Genomic DNA, 21,317 nt, shown 5'->3' with positions numbered 1-21,317 from the left:
GAAGTTGGGCGTCTACTGCGTCTTTCATCCGGTTCAGCGACACTCTGTTGAAAACCTCTCCTGGTACTGACGATAGTGTGATGCCTCTGTAGTTCTCACATTTGCTCAGATCTCCTTTCGTTGGTATCGTGATGAGGTATCCTCGCTTTCAGTCCATCGGCGCTTGTTCTTCCTCTCAAATATTCCTAAATAGAATGTGCAGCATGTTTGTAGTTACTTAAATGTCTGACTTCAGCTGCTATATTGTCAGGTCGTGCTGCTTTCCCGCTCTTGATTTTTCTGATGACCATCCTGATTTCTTCGATCGTTGGTGAAGTGACATCTATAAGAAGGTCTGTAGGTGTTGCATCGATATATGATGAATTCAGCGAGGCTGATCTATTCAAGAGTTCCTCGAAGTGTCCTATCCACCTGTTCCGCTGTTCTTGAATTTCAGTGATTGACTTGCCTTCTTTGTCCGTGCCCGGTCTCTCTGGTTTACTATATTTCCCTGCCAGTTTCTTCGTCGTGTCATATAGTTGTTTTATATCTCCTTCTCTTGTAGCTCTTCCACGCATTGCTAATTATCGACTCTAATGATCCTCTTCACTCGCTCGTTTGCTTCTGTGTATTCAGCTTGTGCATTGACTTTCTCTGTTCTTGTTCATCTGATGTCAATCACTGTCTTCTTGTGCCCCATTTCTTGAATCCAAAACAGGGTTTCCATAGTGATCCACACATTATGATGATACTTCTTGCGACCCAGAACCTCCTAACACGTTGAAATTAGAGCTACTTTGATCCCTTTCCAGTTGTCCTCCATAGTAATTTCTTCTTCTTCTTCCTCCAGTAGATGCTGTCAGGATTGGAACCTGTTGTTGAGAGTTATGTTGAATTCGTTGAGTTTGCCAGCATGTCAAAGGAAGGCTGTATTGAATCTTTAAACTGCTGTTTGTCCAGTTGTCCATCGCTTCTTTAGCTCCAGTTTCATATTGGCAACCACCAGTTGGTGGTGATCTGAATGTGTGTCAGCCTCTCTCCTGCTTCTCATGTCTTCCATAGACCTTGTGAATGTTTTACCGATGCAAATATGGTCTATTTGGTTTCGTGGTGTGGTCCGGTTAGATTCACGTAGCTTTGTGTAGGAGTTTGTGTGGAAATATTCTCGTTTCTCCTAGTCCATGTCTTCCCATGGTATCTTCATACCCGGTGTTGTCCATTCCGACTTTGGCGTTTAGATCTCACATCAGGATGGTCAGGTCCTTCCCTGGGCACTTCTCTGTGATCGATTGCAGCCCCGAGTAGATCTGATCTTTATCTACGTCATTGCTATCATTGGTGGGTGAATAACACAGGATAACATTCATTGTGATTCGCTCCTTCTTTGTTTTGAAGGATGCTTGATGATCCTTGGTCCATGGGACTCCCATCCAATAAATGCATTTCGTGCTTCTTTGGACAGCATAAGAACAAATCCCTGAGTGTGTGTAGTATTTTCTTCTTCTTCGTAACCGGAGTACAGCAGTACCTCTCTCGAATCTATCCTTTGCTGTCCAGCTTGGGTTCAATGGGTTTCGCTAGTTCTGAGAACCACCAAGTTATATCTCATCATTTCCGTTGTTGTGAGACTGGTCCTCCTGGTCTCTCACATTTTCCGAACATTCCATATACCTATTAAAATTGTTGCTCTGGTTGTTAGAGGAAGCATAGGCCTCGTGGATTCCGAAAAATTTTGGCTTCCACCATGAGGCGTCATAATTCTTCTGAAAGATTCTTCAACTCCCAGGTCAGATTTTAAATGGTATAAATTGTTTATTCTGCTTAGCGTTTTTTAGCAAGATTGTTTTCTACGGGATGGGGTTACTGACCCCACACCCTACCCCCCCTTTTCCTGGGCTTGGGGCGGGCAGTAGTTCTGGAAGAGCTACAGCTGAAGGGAATATTAGGAAACATGTTACCGGTGGATAGGACACACATTGTGGAAACCATCAAACTGCATCACATAGCAAGCCCTAACTTAGAATCTTGGAGGCTAAAAGAAAAAATGCAGACCAAAGAACATTTTGGGCCGGAAATCGAGGGTAGATATCAAGAGAATGAATAGAACGTGGAAACAACTGAAAAGGAAAGTCGAGAACAGAGTTCGTCGAAGAATCCTGGTTGGCAGCCTTTGTGTCACAAAAAGTAACAGGTGTAGATAAGAAAGTCACAATTATCATCTTTACATTAATATATATGTAATGCTTGATATTTAATACATTTGCATTTCTATGATACGATAATATCAGAATTATATGACTGAAATTGTTTGTTGTAATAGGTTATTAGTTCAAATGATTGAAACGCATTTCCATAACTATTTTGATGACGACACATTTACTAGTGTATTTAAATTACTATGTTTTCCACTGATTTATTTTTAAAGTTTCTGTATGGTACATTACAATTGTTATAATGATTTGAGTATAGTAAATGAGGTTAAAACAAATGCTAATAAGCTTTAATAAATTCAATGTTATAATTTCAATCCTTATAAATAAAAAATTGATGCATTTTATAATTTAGTTTCAATAACTATTTAACCCCAAAATGACTAATCATAGACCATTAAGAGTGACCAAGCTTTTTTAGTTGTATCTCTTGTAACTGACTATTATTACAGATTACCTACCACATTTTGATGATAGGGAACTTTGCATTTCGGTCTCAAGTCGGTCGACATTCGTCAACTAGGGTTATTGTATTCCTGTGGGAAATAACAATTACTGTGTAGTTCTAATTAGAGTTAAACAGTGTCATATTAAGAAATTTTGTCCCTTAACTATTCAGATTGTAACTACCTCACGATAAGACTGGAATATGCATACTGACTGACCATTAAGTAATAACGAATAAAATGTTTGTTCAGTTCCTACTACTAGTCACACTCTTCTAGTCAATTTTTAAAGCAGCCACTAGGGTTAACAACGCAACATCAAATTCATATTCTGAGGCGATATGTAATAAATAGTTGAGGCGTTAATTCTATTGGTGGCGCCTCACAACCATAACATCACTCTAATCAATTTTATGCAAACCAGAAGGCGAAATGAAAAAGGCAAGCCGAATGAAATCTACAAAATACGAGGTTGCAACTGTGAAGAACAACATATTTATCAAAGTGACCAGTTGATTCATTGTTATTCGAATGAACATCGATTACCTGACAAACGTCACAGTATACCTCTGCTGATATTTGTGTATCCAGGCCATACTGGACACATTTTCGATGGGTAATATGTTGGGCATGGACAACGTAAAAAGGGCGGGAGAATTTTCAGAAGCTTGGAACACAATTCAGCCAGCATTCAATAAGCATGTTGAAGCAGACGTGAATTATTAACTGATTAGAAAAATGATAAACGACCATAAGGCATGAGAGAGGGGAAGATACTTCAAAAGGAGTGTGTATACAATGACAAAAATCTGGATAAGTAGAATAAAAAAATCGATAAGTTAATTTACGTAAAATGTAAATGCAATCGCACCATTATTGAGCCACATCCCTTCAAGTCTATAACAATTGGCTACGATAATTATACAAACGTCCATTAGATAATCTGCACCTCCTGGCATAGCTCAGTTCAATAGTCCGTGTCTGCATGGACTGATCCTATGTCTTGGATTATTCTAGGATTATTCTAGTCTACACCCACATAAGCCGTCACTGTACTTCGAGATAGTTTCTGGATGAGCATACGTAATACATGTCCTAACAATTTCAGCCGATAAAGGTTCACTACATCGTCAGTTGATTTGTCATACTCACATTTTGCTATGAGTCTGACCTCAACAATGCTTCGAAGTCATATTTGATTGAATACTAGTAACTTATAAATACCCTCTATTTTTAAAGCCAGACTGTTGCTCAGTGTAAGACTAATAATAATTTTAATAGTTGATAAGTATCCGAGGAGACGGAAACACTTGTACATTGATAAGGCGGTCAAATATTTCGCTGAAAAATGTTAAAATGATTAGGCCAGTTATAATAACCATAAACTAGAAATGTAAATTTAACTTAAACAAACAATGAAAGTGCTATTGTGATTAGATAACAGCGAACTCAAACAAAGAGAAGAACTTTTTTTATTTTGAAACCGAGGGAGAAAAGAAGGGATGTGAATCAGCCAACATGACTATTCCAAGTGAACTATAATCGTTTTCTACGTCTACACGAAGGGGATGTTAATTTGCCTTAGACGAATATCTACACTAGATTCCCTCCCAGCGTTTATTCTACAGGACTTTAACACAACTCAAATCAAAAACACGTGATTAGCCTGACTAGAAAGTAAATATATTTCCACACGAAAGACTGACAACAATCAATACTAATAATAAGGATAGGATAATATATAATTCATCTAACACCTGTCAGATTATCTACAAGCCTGACTAATCAAACAACCAATCATTATCATGCTATCCCACACATCACTAATATTCGTTATAAATTATCATTAAATTTCAGTAAAATTTATGTGTAATATTGAGTGTATTTAGTTAAAATGACTGTCATGTTATTTTCGGCAGATAAGTAAAATTTGTTTCCGTTGTTATTTTTTTCTCCTTTACGCCCTTCAAAGTGGCAGTTCTCGTTCCAAGTAAGTTTTCCAAAGTTAAAAGAGTTAGGTTGTTGAACTACATGAAGGATGAATGGCGTTTAATTTGAATACATGTATGAAGGTTTAGTATACATTATACCAATAAACTGATGAAATGAGAAAGGATTAGTTTTTAACATCTTACTCTGTTTTATAAAATCATGTCATTACAATATAATTACCCGCATTCTTATCATACCATTTAGTAGAATCTGTTTCACAATTTCAAATATGTGCAAGAGACAAGTGAAAACTAGGTTCACATAAACTGTCGAGCGGAAAATCGATTCCATTTTGTTTATTGTAAAAGGTTATTCCAATGAACTGGCCATTTTTCGTTTGATGGTATTTAAACACGTAAACATTAGGTCAACTCAGTGATTTATTTCTTTTGTCTTCTAAAGTGAAAGGAATAACTTTCCTAAATAAATTATATATAAATAATAACAAACCAAGTGAAACATTGGAAAACTGATTATGCGTGTATGTCATATTGTCAGATTAGAATAACTTAGAACTTTTCGTGGATTGGTTGAAGTTAGACATTAACACCGTTGAATAACAGCTCATTGATTTAAAGTTTAAGTGTTCTCGTGCGAGACCGAAGGTCCTGGGTTCGAATACCTCGGACGAGGTCGTGGATGTGCATTACTGGGGCGAGACCGCCGTCCAGTGCTTCCAGGTTTTCAATCGACTTATGAATTCAACTATTAGATTTAGAAACTTTATTATATTAAACTGAGTGAAATTGTTGCGCATCTGCCTCTGAATGTTGAATGTGTGCAATATCTAGCATTTTTTGTCCAGTTAATGAATGAATGCTTATGAATGCACTGATTAATAAATTAACTACCAACTACACAAAATAATCTGATTTTCATTAAAATGGTCTTTTCCAATGACTTACAAAGTAATTTCTCCAGGGTTACTATCAGAATATTCATTTTTAATACAGTATTTATAATCAATCGCCTTTTCGAAATTAAGTTGTCATTTATATTTCGTTTGAACGCTTCGCTCAATGAACAAATAAGTTTGAGTATAGTACATGTGAATTTCGAACAATGCTTGCGATAAACCATTAACCAGAACTATTTAACAAAAATACAAATCACGAGTAAACTAAACCTAATCTCATACAAATCATCTGGTATATACTGATGGTTATGATGCTACAATTAAAATCTCTTTCACATGTACACTGTCATTTGACCTAGGGTATGAATAAAGAACTATTTTCACAGTAAAATCAGAATAATATTGTCCGACCGGCCATTTTTTTTTTAAAAAAATTTTCCAACCCCAAATTACAATATTTTTCATCCCGTGTTTCGTCCAATGAAATGGCTAGTTCCAAAAATTAGATTTAATTGGTTAGTTATGTCTTGAAAATTGTTATAAATTATCAGTACTTGTCGACGAAGCACAATCTCAATCGTCATTATGGAGCAGAGTAACGTGCCGAGTACGAGCGCTGGTGTTTCTCACGTAACGGAAATGGAGGAAGTCTTTTTGACTACCTTGTTTCTGGTTGCGTTTCCATCGGTTGAAGCGTTAAAGACCACTATCACAAATTTTGAAAGATCGACTTACAGTCATTATGTAGTGAGAGATTCGCATATTGGCAGAGATCAAAAATCCTACATTAAATTTGTGTGTTGGCGAAATGGGCGTATAAGATCTAGCGGTTCGTCACAACGTATTAGACGGAGGAGGTAATTTGGTAAATTGTTTTATAATTTTTTTTAATGAAGGGCTTCTATGAACACCCAATGTCCAGCATTTATGTTTTGTAAGATTATAGACGGCTATTGGACTGTTGTACGTGGGAATGTACATCACAATCACGAGTGCAATTCCCTGAGGTACCAGGGTAATTCATGGATGCGCAGGTTAACGGATGGGGAGTTTGAAACTGTGAGACCGCTGCTGATTTCCGGTACCGCTGCATTCCACATCAGGAATTTTGCTTACCAATCTTATGGGAAATGTCTGACCGCTCAAGATGTCTGCAATATGCGGTACAAAGTGTTCTCACACGCGAACCTTCCTGGTACGGAATTTGCCAATTTATAATGTACACTATAGGTGATTACGGGAAATTGAAAGCTCACATAACATCCTTGGGTGGGCTTTGCGAATACGAATTGGACGATGAGAACTGTCTATCGTATTTCTTCATGACTGCTGAGCAAGTGAATTTGGCCGGTCACTTTTGTGACGTAATTGGTTTTGACGGGACGTACAAAACTAATAACGAGAACGTCCATTTATATCAAGTCGTTGCCATGGATATGAATTTTAAGGCAATACCCATGTGCATTGCCTTTTTAAGTCGCGAAACGTCGGCCTTGATTTCTCGATTCCTCTTCTTTTTCCAACGGTGTACCAACAGTCGACAACTGGTAGGCATTGTGACCGATGATTCACCTGCAATTGCTGCTGCTATTACGCAGGTGTATCCGGATGCACACCATATTCTGTGTCGCGTACACCTTGTTCGGAATGTGATAAAGAGGGTAAGTGTTTCGTTCATTAACATTAACCCAGTAACCGTTATTGTAGAGGGTGCGATCAGAAATTGTACAACTGTTCTTTCGCCTCATGTTCACTCGAACGGTTGAAAGGTAAATCAAAATCTACATAACATGAATGTGATTAAAGCTCATAGAGAAGTAAACGAAATTGAGAAAATTAACTTATTTAGGAATAAAATAATGACATTTGAAAACAAGTTGAAACCATCATCATTGAAATGATGATGGTGATAAAAGGTCATACAGTAAGTGTAAAAAGAAATAAGAATATTATCCGTTTCATAGATACACAAAACAAGAACTTCATATTCTTGTTTTATATTAAAATTTCCTGAAACCAGAACTATGCGTACGTAAGAAGTACGTCTGATCGTAAACTAAGCCTCCATAGTTATTCATAACTACTGATTATATCACCGTATTCATTTGCACACCTCATCAACTATTTATGACTGGTACAATCTCGTTGTACCAGTTAAATATTCCCTTAAAATATTCAAAAATCAAAAATAATTTAGGAAACAATCGTTTTCCTTAACTTCATCATCACACTATACAGTTATTAGTCCATAATTTTATTATTTTATAAAGTCCAAAAATAAGGCATGACATTTATGAATTTGACAATGTAATGTGTTAACAATGGTTAACGTTTACATCTGTAACGATATATATATTTACAAATTAAAAAGGTCATTCACTAAAGGTCGGGATGATTTGCAGTAAAGTGTTCAGTCACAATAAGTGACTAAGCATTATAGGAAAATTGAAAATGCAAAAATTTTGTGTCAATGAAATACATAGTACAAGAATTGAATCTTGTCAATTGACATAATAATAATAATAATAATAATAATAAGGAAAATAAATAATACTAATAGCATTGTAAATGTTCATTGATACAGTTGACCTTACTCATATTTATACGTTTAAAGTCGATAAATATTTGTTGAGTCAGTCAGACGACGTAGGCTTGTTCATTTACACTTCATGAAACTGATATTTCAAATGGTTGTCAAAAATGGTTACATTCATAATGTCTAGATAATTCAGGTTTCATATTACGGCGGTTAACAATATTCACACATGACTGATTAAACAAACTAGTTTTTATTACGACCAAAAAATTAATTTTAAAATACAGAACTACAAATAATTTACAAGTGAACACAACAAGCCGTTTCAATGGACTTTTACAATTTAACCACATTTAAATCTAACGTTGTCTAATTCTCATTATGAATGAACATTTACAAAATAATCCTTTACTAAATATTAAGTGTCTTTTTCGGAAAATTTATTACTACTTTCATATACTGTCAAAGTCAGTTCATTAAATGATCCTCTACGGTTGGTTCACCTGAATTATACATATTGCAACCAGTAATTTATCATGATGATTTATTGATATGTTGATTTCTTTTTCCCATTAACACACCGTGTGTTACAAAAAAGCCTATGCACACACTTTGGTGATAATTTGTTTATTAATTTGGTATTAAATATTTGACTACCGACCTCATTCAGTAATCACTATTATCAAATATTCAAACCGGTTTACAGATGCTTTTTCCCAAAAACTTTCTTTTACTGAGATACATATGATTATTCCTGTTCCGATAACTAACGACTTCAATTCAAGGTATACTTGATCGGAAAACAAAAATTGATCCCAATACACATTCACTAACAGTAGGATTGCATGGTAATGCAATTAAGTTGGTGTCTTTTTCTTCAAAAGTCTAAATTTTTTTCAAGACTAAGATTACACAAAAAAAATTATTCATTATCATTAAATTTCAAATGTAAAAAATGAAAATTCTGGTATCCAATCACAGCTCCAGATGTGATTTCGATTTCAACTAATCAGATTACAAAGATGAACAGTTTACGACCAATCACAAAATTATTAAAGGTAACAAAATGTTTGTTCATTATCATTTGAGCACACACTTGCAAAACAAGTCCACCAATCAATGATACCTAAATTTTTCATTCACACCCCACAATTTTTTTAAAAGGGGTGGTAGGGAATCATATAGGCCGGTTACTTAATGTCAACCGTAAAATCATGTTCACTTTATTTTGGTTAACAATCTTCGACAAAGAGGTCAAATAATAAACGAAAAAATTTCTAGGTTTTTAGATTATCACAAATTACATCTAAAATAAGTGATTATAACCAGATTGGAAAGACCTCAACATATAGCTAAATGAATGTCGAACAGGGTAGTAATAATGATAAAGCAAGCCAACGAGACAAAATCCAACTAAAAATACATCAGTCAATTAATGTAGACTGGAATTCTATTGGTAGATTACATCATAGACTGACTCTACATAAACAATCACTGAAATCCAGGATACAGTGGACAGCTATTTCATCTTAACATGGATGTCTTCGACAGTAGATATCAATGACCCCACGAGGAAATAAACCAAAGACAGTTAGACTTCAAGGGGTCTAATCGTTTGTACTTCTAAATTCAGTCATTTAGCGATATTGAGTAACGAATATCGATTGACATATATCATACCTGTCTTGCATCATACATTGTTGAACTTCACTAATTGTGACCTCTCATTAGAATTCTGGTAATTTCCTCTTCAAGTTAGACATTAGTGAACCCATAACTTCTCTGGGTATCGAATATCAATATAAGGTTGACGATGAGTTCGGTACTTGGACAATAGAAACGACTCATACAATCAACTGCATACAAACTTTATTCAGGAGCAAGGCCACATTGTAGCATATTTACCATATGGAAAAATGAAGAAAAATATACGCTGCGAATGTTTTTAAAAGAATGGTAATCGACGTAATTTCCTTAATAAGTGCTGAATAAACTTGTCAACATGCAAGTAAACGAATGTGGCAACCAACAAATAGACTATAATACCATATATATATATATATATATATATATATATATATATATATATATATATATATATATATATATATATAAATAACAAGGTTATTGAGGCCCAAAAGCCAACAAAGGTTAATTCATTCTTATGTTAACCAAAAGACGGGATGACAAAGAAAAAGAGCTGATGATCATTTACAAAAAATACTGCTTCAGTTACGGGAGTCATTATATCAGGCAACGTAGCCGCTCTCTTAATCTTCGTTTTCATGAATACTTATTACCCATTAGACACGAAGAAGTATCTTCACTTATATCAATGCACTCCGACAACCATGGATCTATTTCGGAGCAGCAAAATATTTAAGTCAACAAACAGATAAATTCAAGGTCTACGGGGAACGATCTATTAGTTATATGTGAGGGAATTTGAATAGTTCACTTCTATCTGGACTTTTGTATTGATAGTCTTATTTAGAATGATAAGTAAATCTGTGATTAAGCGACCCAACTCGGAGGACGCAAGTTTATAAATGAAAGTGAGGTCATTTTTAAATGCCTACTGCTTTTCAGTATTTGTTTAGCTAGTCAATTAGTTATCTAAATAACAAATTAGACATCTGATTCAGATTCTTGGGTTTCACTGCTGGTCACCATCCATCCCTACTTATTATGTTTATTCTATATTACTTTATACTTTACCGATAAAATTTAATTTATTTCTCATAATGAAATTAAATTAAATGTCTACTAGCTGAGTGATTTTTGCATATATTTCAATGACATTTTGAAATATGTATATTAGTTCTCAAGTTACATAGTCGGAATTCGGGAAAACATTGTGCAAACAGTATTTTTTGTCACGTCGATAAGGACAAAATTTTTCAAAAATTTTACGGGTTACATCGCTTCCTAACCACAAATTGTAAAGTATTTAACAATAAATCATCTATTCTATAATGTAGCATCTAAGGTGTTTGTATTTTTACAATGGCATCGATTATTATTGAAAATCAGTATTCGAATTGTGGATTGGAAAGTTTCGAAATCCGTAAATCTTGTGTACAATTAAAAAACAAAGGAAATCGGACAACTGATTTTGGTATTTCAAACAATTAACCGTCTAAATAATAAATTAATCCTATATATATATATTTCCTTTTTACTGCATATATAAATTTGCATGTATCTATCAAAGTAGTAATATTGATAGAACAGAAGGAAGTACCAATGTTCAACTCCAAGAACATATTCTAAAAACGTCTTAGATCAAATGAACTAAGATTTTCAACAGTGTTATTTCAAGACAGTCTCTTTGTCACAGGACATCATGTTGATATGTTGAATTCTTTTAAGGTGATTAATCTACAATAGAACTCTGGTTTTCTGAAATTTCATGCGTTTGATTTCCTTCACAAATTTAAACAAAGCAATAACGATATTAATTAGAGAATACAAGGAATTTATTGTAGTTCATTGCTTTCTTATCAGCTGCATATACAAGTCAATAAATTTAATTGAAAGCATTTAAAATTTGAGCAAATGAAGTGTCCACTAATAGATAACTAGGTCTATGGAATGTAAATGTGTATGTAGTTAGGAATTATATTTTTTAATAAGTTTTTATATATACATCAAGTGACGGTTTTAGAAGCTTTTCAAATATTTTTCATAACGTAGTATGATAAAAATCTGGGCGGTTCTTATACTTGTCAAATGAACACTTATCCTTCCGACATTTCATTTCATCTTCTTATCTCTCTCCGATTTTCGATTATTAAGTAACTTTCTTTGAGACATGATATGATAAAGAGAGCAAGAACGAAGATTAGTACAGAATAATATAATCAGAAGGGGTTTGTGGAGATTTTAGAAATTTCACAGATTGAAATTATGAGTCAATTGAAGCTAGACCGCCATGGAAAACCTGGAAGCACTGGACGGCCGTTTTGTCGTAGTATGGGACTGCTCAGCAGTGCGCGTCCACGATGCCGCCACACGAGATTCCAACCCAGTACCTATCAGTCTCGCGCGCGAGCGCTTAACCAACTAGATCACTGAACTGGCATCCAACGGTGTTAATGTATAACTTCAACCAATCCACAAAGGTTTTACATGGTGGTCTAGCTTCAATTGACTCATAATTTCAATCTGTGAAATTTCTAAAATCTCCACAAACCCCTTCTGATAATAATCATCTGCTCACTAGTAACTGAGTTCAAGAGATACTCCTGGAGTTCTAGTGAGAAGCCGTTACCAGTGGAGTTGAACCAGGTCTGTTGTGAGATATCAGCTCACTGAAGACAATGGTATACGGCGGAGAATAATATAAGTTCATTTTATTTCATTAGGTTCTCATCAGCTGCTTACAACATAAAATATTTGAAAATAAGAGTTATTACAGTTATTGACATACTTATACATAAGAGGGTGATTAAAGATGAATATATGTATCATGATGTAGCGAAAATTTCAATAAAGTTAATAAGGTCATAAAAAACTTAGTTTCAAATAAATAAAGTTTGGGTAGGGATGTTCCAGAACATTGGAATAGTGATTAGAACTTATGGAGTTAATAAACATTAAATGATTGTGTAATGACGCAAATGAAAATAGATTAATGGTGGTAAAGAAAAATATGAATCAAATTCAGTCATCAATGAATTGAGGAAAAATGACAATGTTGTAATCTAAATTTCAGAAAGAATTGAAATAGTGAATGACGTACTAAATAAAAAAGAAAATTTAATGTTACCAGAGCAAAGAAAGATTTATTACTGCCTATTTTTGGATACATAGATCTGGTTTTAGATGTTTGATTGCTACCGCTTAGGCAAACTTCAAAAGGTTGGAGTTTGATTGTTTGTGAATCACCTTGAAAGACTTCAGTTTATGGACTTCATATCCTGTGTCAAGGAGATGTCTTGCGATGGCACTGCTGAATACTTTTAATCCATTTGATCTTAAACTTTTCGGAATATGTTATCTGAATCGGACGTAGGCTCTCCTTTCTGTTCTATCAATGTAACTGCTTTGGCAGATACATGTAGATTTGTATGCACAGTTGGTGGTAACATGATATGATGTAAATTAACTAAAAATATGATTGTACAGCAAGTAATTATATGATATTATCTGAAGTAAAATTTTCTCTGAATTCTCTTTCATTTTTTGCAATGACACTATTAATGCTATTGGCTAGAGGTCTGAAGAGTGATAATAGGGGGAGGTGTGAACAGTTGTTCATTAATGCTTGGGAGATGGTGGTGTGAATAATCAAATTAATCCATAGTTGTTTTAATGTTATTCCAATGAATTTATCATATTCTATAGTTAATGTAGTTCTTGTTACATTTCTTAAGCCTATTGAAGCCATAACAGTTAAACATATATTCAAAAAGGAACAGTTCTAGATCCTTCCTTACCACGGTGAAATTACCTTCATTTTATTGGTCTTTTCTCAACCTTTTCTTTCATCATGACTCCATCATTTTCACATTTGTAATTTTATTTTAAACTGACTGGTCTAAATACATGTTATTCGTATTTCCCATTATTTTGTGTTTAGCTAGTGGTGTAAAAAACTCATTTTGTAGCTTTATATTCTTTAATTATTCATAGTGTTATATAATATTCTCTCACAAATGATATTTACTTACAACACAGTCCTATCAATCTCACTAATTTCAGTTAAATTGTCACTCCACTATGATGATACTTATTTACATTTAAATAACTTCACTTGTTTCACTCCGTCAACTTCGATTTGAAAATACCATAGGTTACAAGTGCTGGCTGATAAGAACCTGACAAAATAAAGTGAATTCATGTTATTCCGCTCAAATGTTCTATCATACTAAATAGAACAAATTTATCATTAATATTACGAACCATTTAAAACTTGGAAGCACTGGATAGCTGTTTCATTATAGCATGGGACTATTCTTCAGTGCTCATCCACAATGGACTAAATGAAGGATATCCAGTCCTAAGTGCAAGCACTTAACCTTTAAACCAACAAAGTGGCATTCAGAGGTGTTAATTTATCACTTCAATCAGTTCGTGATATTGCTCGATCTTGATCACACTCAGGTTTTAATCCAGGACTTTCAGGTTCTACTGAGAGTGCCTAACCGCTATACCACTAACCTGGCGCCAAGTAGCTTACATGTCTAACATCAACCGATTCGTAATATTTAGCCGCGAGACCTAAAGGTCATGGGATCTATCCTCGGTGGGGTGGTAAATGTACACTATTAAGGAGTTTCGTACTAGTATGAGACTGGTGTCTAATGCTTCCTCATCTTCAGTGCTTGTCTAACTAAACTCAGTCTTTGGTGTCAATTATGAAATCCAACTATCTCCTTATAATAATAAGTGGTTTATCTATGCCTAGACGTTTTTTATCATCTGCATATTTTAAAGTCTATTATTTTACACTCCTTTACTCAGAAAAGTCAGGACATACTTCACAACTCATCAGGAAATGTTTTTTATTAAACGATCCAGCCACTTAACTCTATAAGATAAACAAAACAAGTATGTACACAAAGAGCCAGTTCAGTTGAAGATGATTATCTTTCAAGTAGAACTGTATCAATCAGGACATATACCGTGAAATTACCCGGAATATATATCTCACTGACTTGGCCAAACCCTTCTTAAAAACTTGATCCTTAAAATCATCAATGAATTAAAAGTTGTTATACTTCTGACTTGAATTATATTAATAGCGTTCGTATTCATTGATTATTCGATGGGAATGTATGGTCGTCTACATTTAGAGATTCAGTTTTCGTGTAACTGAATTTTCGACTTAAATTTTAGAAGTATTTTGAGGAAAATGAATAGAATAAACTGCGGATGAATGATTTGTTTTGTCGTTGATTCGGTAGTGAGATACCAGTAATAACCTTTGGAAAACATGATTCGCACAACACAACTAAGAAGATGATGACAATAGAAGATGATTTATTTAATACTAAGAAAAATCAAAACAATATTTGAATACACTAATTTTTATATGAAGGGAAAGCATACAGATTCGTATAAATTAAAAGTAGTAATTCTTACTTGGATCCAAAATCACAGTGAATTTAGTAATAACATAAAAATATACTAAATCATCTAACTTTATACTGAATGGTATGACAAAATGGAAATATATTGAAAAGCAATGAATATAACTTAGGTTGAGCTGATAAAAAATTAACAACTGAAAGAAAGCACATTTAAAATCAATACATAATTTTAAGATGTTGATCTTTTCTGAATATTCATGTAAGTTTCTGTAAATAAACTCCCTAGAAAATATATTTATTCAGATTATTAGTGGAATAAATTTTCATCTGAAGATCTCATTACTGAAGAACATATAAATATTTTAAAAAATGGGAGGACGGGATTTTTCGGCTGAATTATATATGTCAACATTTACACAATATATAGCAATGTAATGACATGAAAAACTTTTAGTTACGGCTGATCATTTCTAAACTGCGAGTGTAATGTGTGCATGTATCATCAGTCGAAAGTGAAATACCTGGTGGCAGAAGGTTAAGAAGATTGAAGAAAAGAGAATGACAGCAGAAAATGATTGCTGTGGAAACAAACGAACAATGAAATCTGAGACGGTTGGCTGATATTTTGCAAATGAAGTATTTACTGTATGGTTCTCAGATTTTACTGAGATGTTCGATAATTTTGTATTCGAATACATTCGATTGTTCCCACTTGTGTTCTCGTTCGCTATAAAAGTAATAATAGTTCATGTCACATAATTTCTAATTATTCAAATTTCTCCAGTACCGTCAGGTGACTTAAATTCGTCTGTAATACTTACTTTAATTACTCCCAACTTTGATTTTATTGTTTTACATTGAAGTTTTAAGAATTTATTATTATTGAACAAAATTGTCCATATTTCATGAATATAAGTACACCGATTTGAAGTTTAAAAAGAGTGCAAGCACCGTGAACTGACTTTTCGTTTTAGCCAAAATCTGCACCAAAACACTAGAAATGCAACTGGAGAATGGTAAGTTGATGTTACAGTTTTAATATAAAGAAATTTTAGTTTAAAACAAAAAACTATAATCACGGCAGATTACAGAAATACGAAACTAATGAATATATATCATATGGCTCTTACGATAAATCGAGAGATAACAAGACAAATTTGTGAATACAATCAAAACCGACTTTGAAAGGGTAGTTGTCTGCCTTTTTCTCCCTGAACGACACTACCTATAATGATGAAGTGGACGAATCAGCCATTAATTGACCGAATGATAACTGCATAGTATTGGTTAATATTTAGCTTATTTTTTTAAAGAACAAGATACATGTTGTTGGTTAAATATGTGGCCTAAATTTCTCGAGAATATATATGTATATATTGATTCGGTCTAGACAACAAAGATTTCTTCTCATCCAGGTAGCCGGTTAGGCTTACGTGCAGGAATTACATTGAAATTACGAACCGACCAATATTAGAAGACCATTGAAAACCTGTAAGTTATACATAGGCGTCTCATCCTAGCACGAGACTCCTCGGTGGTGCTTATCCACCACAACCCTACCACAGGGAATCAAACTCAGCACTTTCGGTCTTGCGCGCAAGAGTTCAACCTCTAGACCACTGACACGGGATCCAACGGTGTCAATGGACTGAGTGAAGTTAGAATGCACCACTGAAGAGTCCCGAGTTGGGAAGAAATAGTCATCCAGTGCTTCAGGTTTTCAACAGTGGTTTAACACTGATCGGTTCATGATTTCATTTAAATCAAATAGTCTCCACAACCTCATATTGAAAATTGTGCATTAAAATCTTGTATTTCACTAACAGAATCAAGCATCGCATAAACTGAACAATTAATTTAGTTGAATGGTCCTGATGGATAATTTTCCTTTCTTGTGCACTGTATTCAATAGTTCAGGTAGATAAAATATTGTAACCTTTTTTGAAATCTCAAATCGAACTAAGAATTGCATCTAACGTATATGTATCTATTCGTCATTACTTTCATGTATTTTCTATTAATCAAAAAGTCTGTCAAAACAGTTAGATATATTTTCTTAAAATAGAATAAGTTTTTATACATTTACAGTGAAGAACAGATATACAATTTTTTGTACAAATTCATACTATATATGAAAACTATATTATTTCTTGATAAAAAAAATATACTTCAAAATCTGCATATCAAAAACTACAAATAACACACAATCTAGGTGTATTTCCGGTCAAGAATTGATTTAGCGTAACCATAAATGTCGACTTGGCAAGAAGATAAGAGAATCAGTTTTATGGAATATAAAAAATAATATGATGCAGGAAAACAGGTGATATCACTTTCATTAATAAATTGAGAGATAGCTTTCTAAGAGAAGATGAACTAAGAATCAGAAATGTTGTCTTCATTCGTAAAGTTACGAATAAAGAATTGCACGAATTTAAACTGAATACAAAGCTAAAACTTTTTAACTATGGATTTCCATTTTACTACAAATCCATACGTACCTTATATTAATTGATCTAGTCAGCTTTAGTATTATACTATTAACAATTTAAATAATGAGTATCGCTTTTAAATGTCAAATAAGTAGATTATAAAAAAACTATCCACGATTTATAATATAGCTGCTAAATGCTATCTTTGTAACTGATTGAATAAAATCGGTGACTAACTCCTAATTGAACCAGTTAAAATAAATACCAGACAAAACTCATGATAACTTCGATTGAAAATTTCTCTATCAGAGACTACATTTGAATTATTTGATATTATCATCAGACTATATATAGATGCACGAATGCAACATACTTGTATTTAAGTGCATAACTTCATATGAATTCATGAACACAAAGATGAATGAATAAATTCTTCATATACACTTCATTGATAAAATCACGTATATGAATAATACTTGTGACTCGTGGTTTTTGTAGCTTCGGTTCATCCTTAACGATTTGATTATTTTCTCTGGACAAGAAATATACAAAAAATGACACGTAGAAAAATGATTCAGCGAGTATTACAGCAACAAAATAACATTTAAAAATGATTAAATAATTACTGACATAATTAAAAATCGCGACCTGTAGTACATAGATTGTAGTTAGAATTCGTAATAATCCAGTAACACATACACATAACAATGAGATAAGAATAGAGGAAATTCAAATCTGAAATCAGTGTTATACAGTTGTATTAGTGAGATAATCACGAAATAAAACATAGTAACGAAACATTCAATGTGAACTCAATAGCTAAGTGAACATCGCGTTGAGCATTGGACTGAAATGCATTAGGTAGGTTCGGGTCTCAGCGTGGATATCAATACTGAAACCCTAAATAAGATTAGATTCCACTGCTAGCCACTTGTCAACTTGCTTAAAAATGTTTGTGAATTAATGGTTATACCTATTCAATTCTTAACATGAACAACAAGAGGATTACTGAAATAGCTGTTCACGAAAAAGCCATTGTAAAATCCATTGATTACAGAATCAGGATAAAAAGCAGTAAGATTTACAGCGTTTTTTTCACTGAAACATTTGACTTGATAGCTTATTTTGGGTATAGTAATATAGTAATTACTATGGACCGTAATTAAAATTTAAAATATTTTGATGATTTTCACTACTTTTGGTCAACATATCTTTTTAAAAATGTTCCTCCTTAAGATAACCAATTGCGCAAATACACTATTTATTGAAGTGTGAAACTTTTCATTATTTATCTAGACATTCTATTGGTTACAGGTATTTTAAATATAGAGTTGTTAGGTGGTAATAGGTAATAGTCAGGATACATATCAAGATGTTAAACTTAATAAGTAATTTGAAACTATTTTTAAAAGCTGAGAATTTCATGTTTGAAAACTGCACTCAATACATTTCCTTGAGTAAAACATTTCTTTAACCTAGTTTGACGTATGATAGTTTAAAATGGAATAACAATTTAAATTATTCATATTTATTATTGAAATACCGAATAAATGGTTGGCCTTGGACCAGAAAATATTCAAACTGATAAACACCGGATATCAGTGTTTTAAACACTGGATTTTTAAATCACTATCTATCTAGTTTAATATCATTAGGTATACAAAAGAAATCCACACCTGCAACAAGATTCGATTTCGGAAACAACAAAATTAGTATAATTTTTGATGATAAAAAGCGTTCAAAATTTTCAGCTATAATGGATTTTTACTACAGCTAAACTTCTGTCATTCATTATTTTATTTAATGATCCTTAAGTAATGTACTGATAGCTTTGTCGAAGTAAATAGTTATTTATGATTAAAAAGCTGTTCGTCTGTATCAAAAGTAGATTTTCAAGATAACTGATAAGTACATTTACCTTGGAAAACATTTGCGTCTGTTTTTATTCGGAGTTATCAATCTCCATGATCTACTGGTTTACCATTTTTCCATTTTATACACCCTTCCAAGGGAAGATTAGTTTAAAGATTTAAATTCATTATCTGAAAGTTGATGGGAATGATAGTATAAATTGAATAACAAGAACTCACAAAATCAGCTGCACACAAACTTTATTCAAAAGGAAGAGAACACACTGAAAGATACTTAGAGAGTAGAAAAGTCAAGAATAACATTTAATGACTGTCTTTCGAAGGACAGCAAAAATGAAATCAAATATGGGAACCAAAAAACGGACCATCCTATTATTTGTGAAGGAAATACCTGAATTTACTACAAGATTATTGAAACTGTTTGAAATAGGTGTAAAATGTGATCGATAGACGAACCCACCAATAATAAAGGGAAACGCCCACCAACACATTAACTCCTCTTGACCTTGTACGACTGTATCTCTTTATTAACCAATCACAGTTTAATGTTCATTGTAAAACAATATTGGCTTGTTGACTCATTTTTCCTATTCTCTGGCTACTGTTCGGTATGTTATTTGTCTCTGTTTTTCCCTGTATTAATAGACCGTACTGTTTGTTTGTACACTAACGATGTTAATTTATGTTTTAGAAACAGATAAAGTTTATTTAGCCAAATAGCTTACTTGTTCTGACTTTGGCCAAACCAAGACTCTGTATTCGACGGTCTAGAGAATAGCTCAGAATTAAACCTGTAGGAAATTGCTCTATACAATAGGTGTAACAGATAAACCATAAAAGTCACTTCATTCAGTTTTAGATAAACTAAAGGATGAAACAGCAAAAGAAAAGACATACATATCTACAAAATAAGCTGTTCTAAGATCCTAGAAACACTACATTGGATAAAGTAGGAGCCACTTTCATCTTCGTGTGCGTAAACACCAACTACATGTCAAATCCCATGATATAAATTCGCTTATACAGGTGTATATGGATAGTTGCAGACAAATTTCGGCTGAAAAAATGTTGAAATTTTAGTTGTAGGGAAAACAAAGAACACCAGAGAATTTCTAGAAGCTTGGTACTCAGGTCAATCAGCAATCAACGAACCTATCGAAATCTTTCAAATCTCTCAATTAATCAGAAAAATCATAAACCAACATAGGATTGAGAATGAGGTCAAAAGGAAAGACAATCAAAATGAATATGCAGACAACGAAAGGCTAAAGGTTAACCGTAACCAATCTGGGCCTGCAGGACAAGTTGTCAGTCGTATGTGGAGAAATCCAAATACCTCACTTCTCCATGAAGTTTATACTAATGATGGTGTGTAGTGTGGGTTACTATGTTAAACCCATATAACTTATTCTATCTTCTGGATAGACCAATTTATCTACTCATCTCGAGTCACGTTTTGATCTCGGTAACTATCCACTTATCTGCCCTGACTGTTGTTATATGAGCGTATGTGTGTGTACATCTTATCCTACTCATCACATCTCTGCAGCTTATTTTTGTGTGATCATAAATAATGATTAATGCTTGATTAAATCGAGGTGGCTCACTTGTCTACTTCAGTCTGCTTCGTTCTTCCCTCTTTGTTTCATCGCCCTCATTGCCTACCAAACATAGCAGGATAGGCAATCATCCAATCAGTAATGTGACACATGACTCTTCACTTTCTAGATATTTCTGAGAAACGTCTGCTCAATGCCGATTGGATAAAATGTCTCCTATCGTTTTCAGGGCCCTATCGGGCTTCATCCGAGGAATATTCTGCCCCCCCCCCAAACATAGATCCTTTGAATTTGTTGTTGTTAAAACTTCTAATGTTTTAAATTTCTTTGTATTGATGGTTGATTTTGATTCATTTTTGTTTTTCAGAGTTCAAATAAGTGAACTGGTAATTAAATTAT

Source organism: Schistosoma haematobium, chromosome ZW (assembly GCF_000699445.3).
Source record: "Schistosoma haematobium chromosome ZW, whole genome shotgun sequence".
NCBI classification, from domain to species: domain Eukaryota; kingdom Metazoa; phylum Platyhelminthes; class Trematoda; order Strigeidida; family Schistosomatidae; genus Schistosoma; species Schistosoma haematobium.
Note: the sequence above shows the minus strand (reverse complement) of the source record.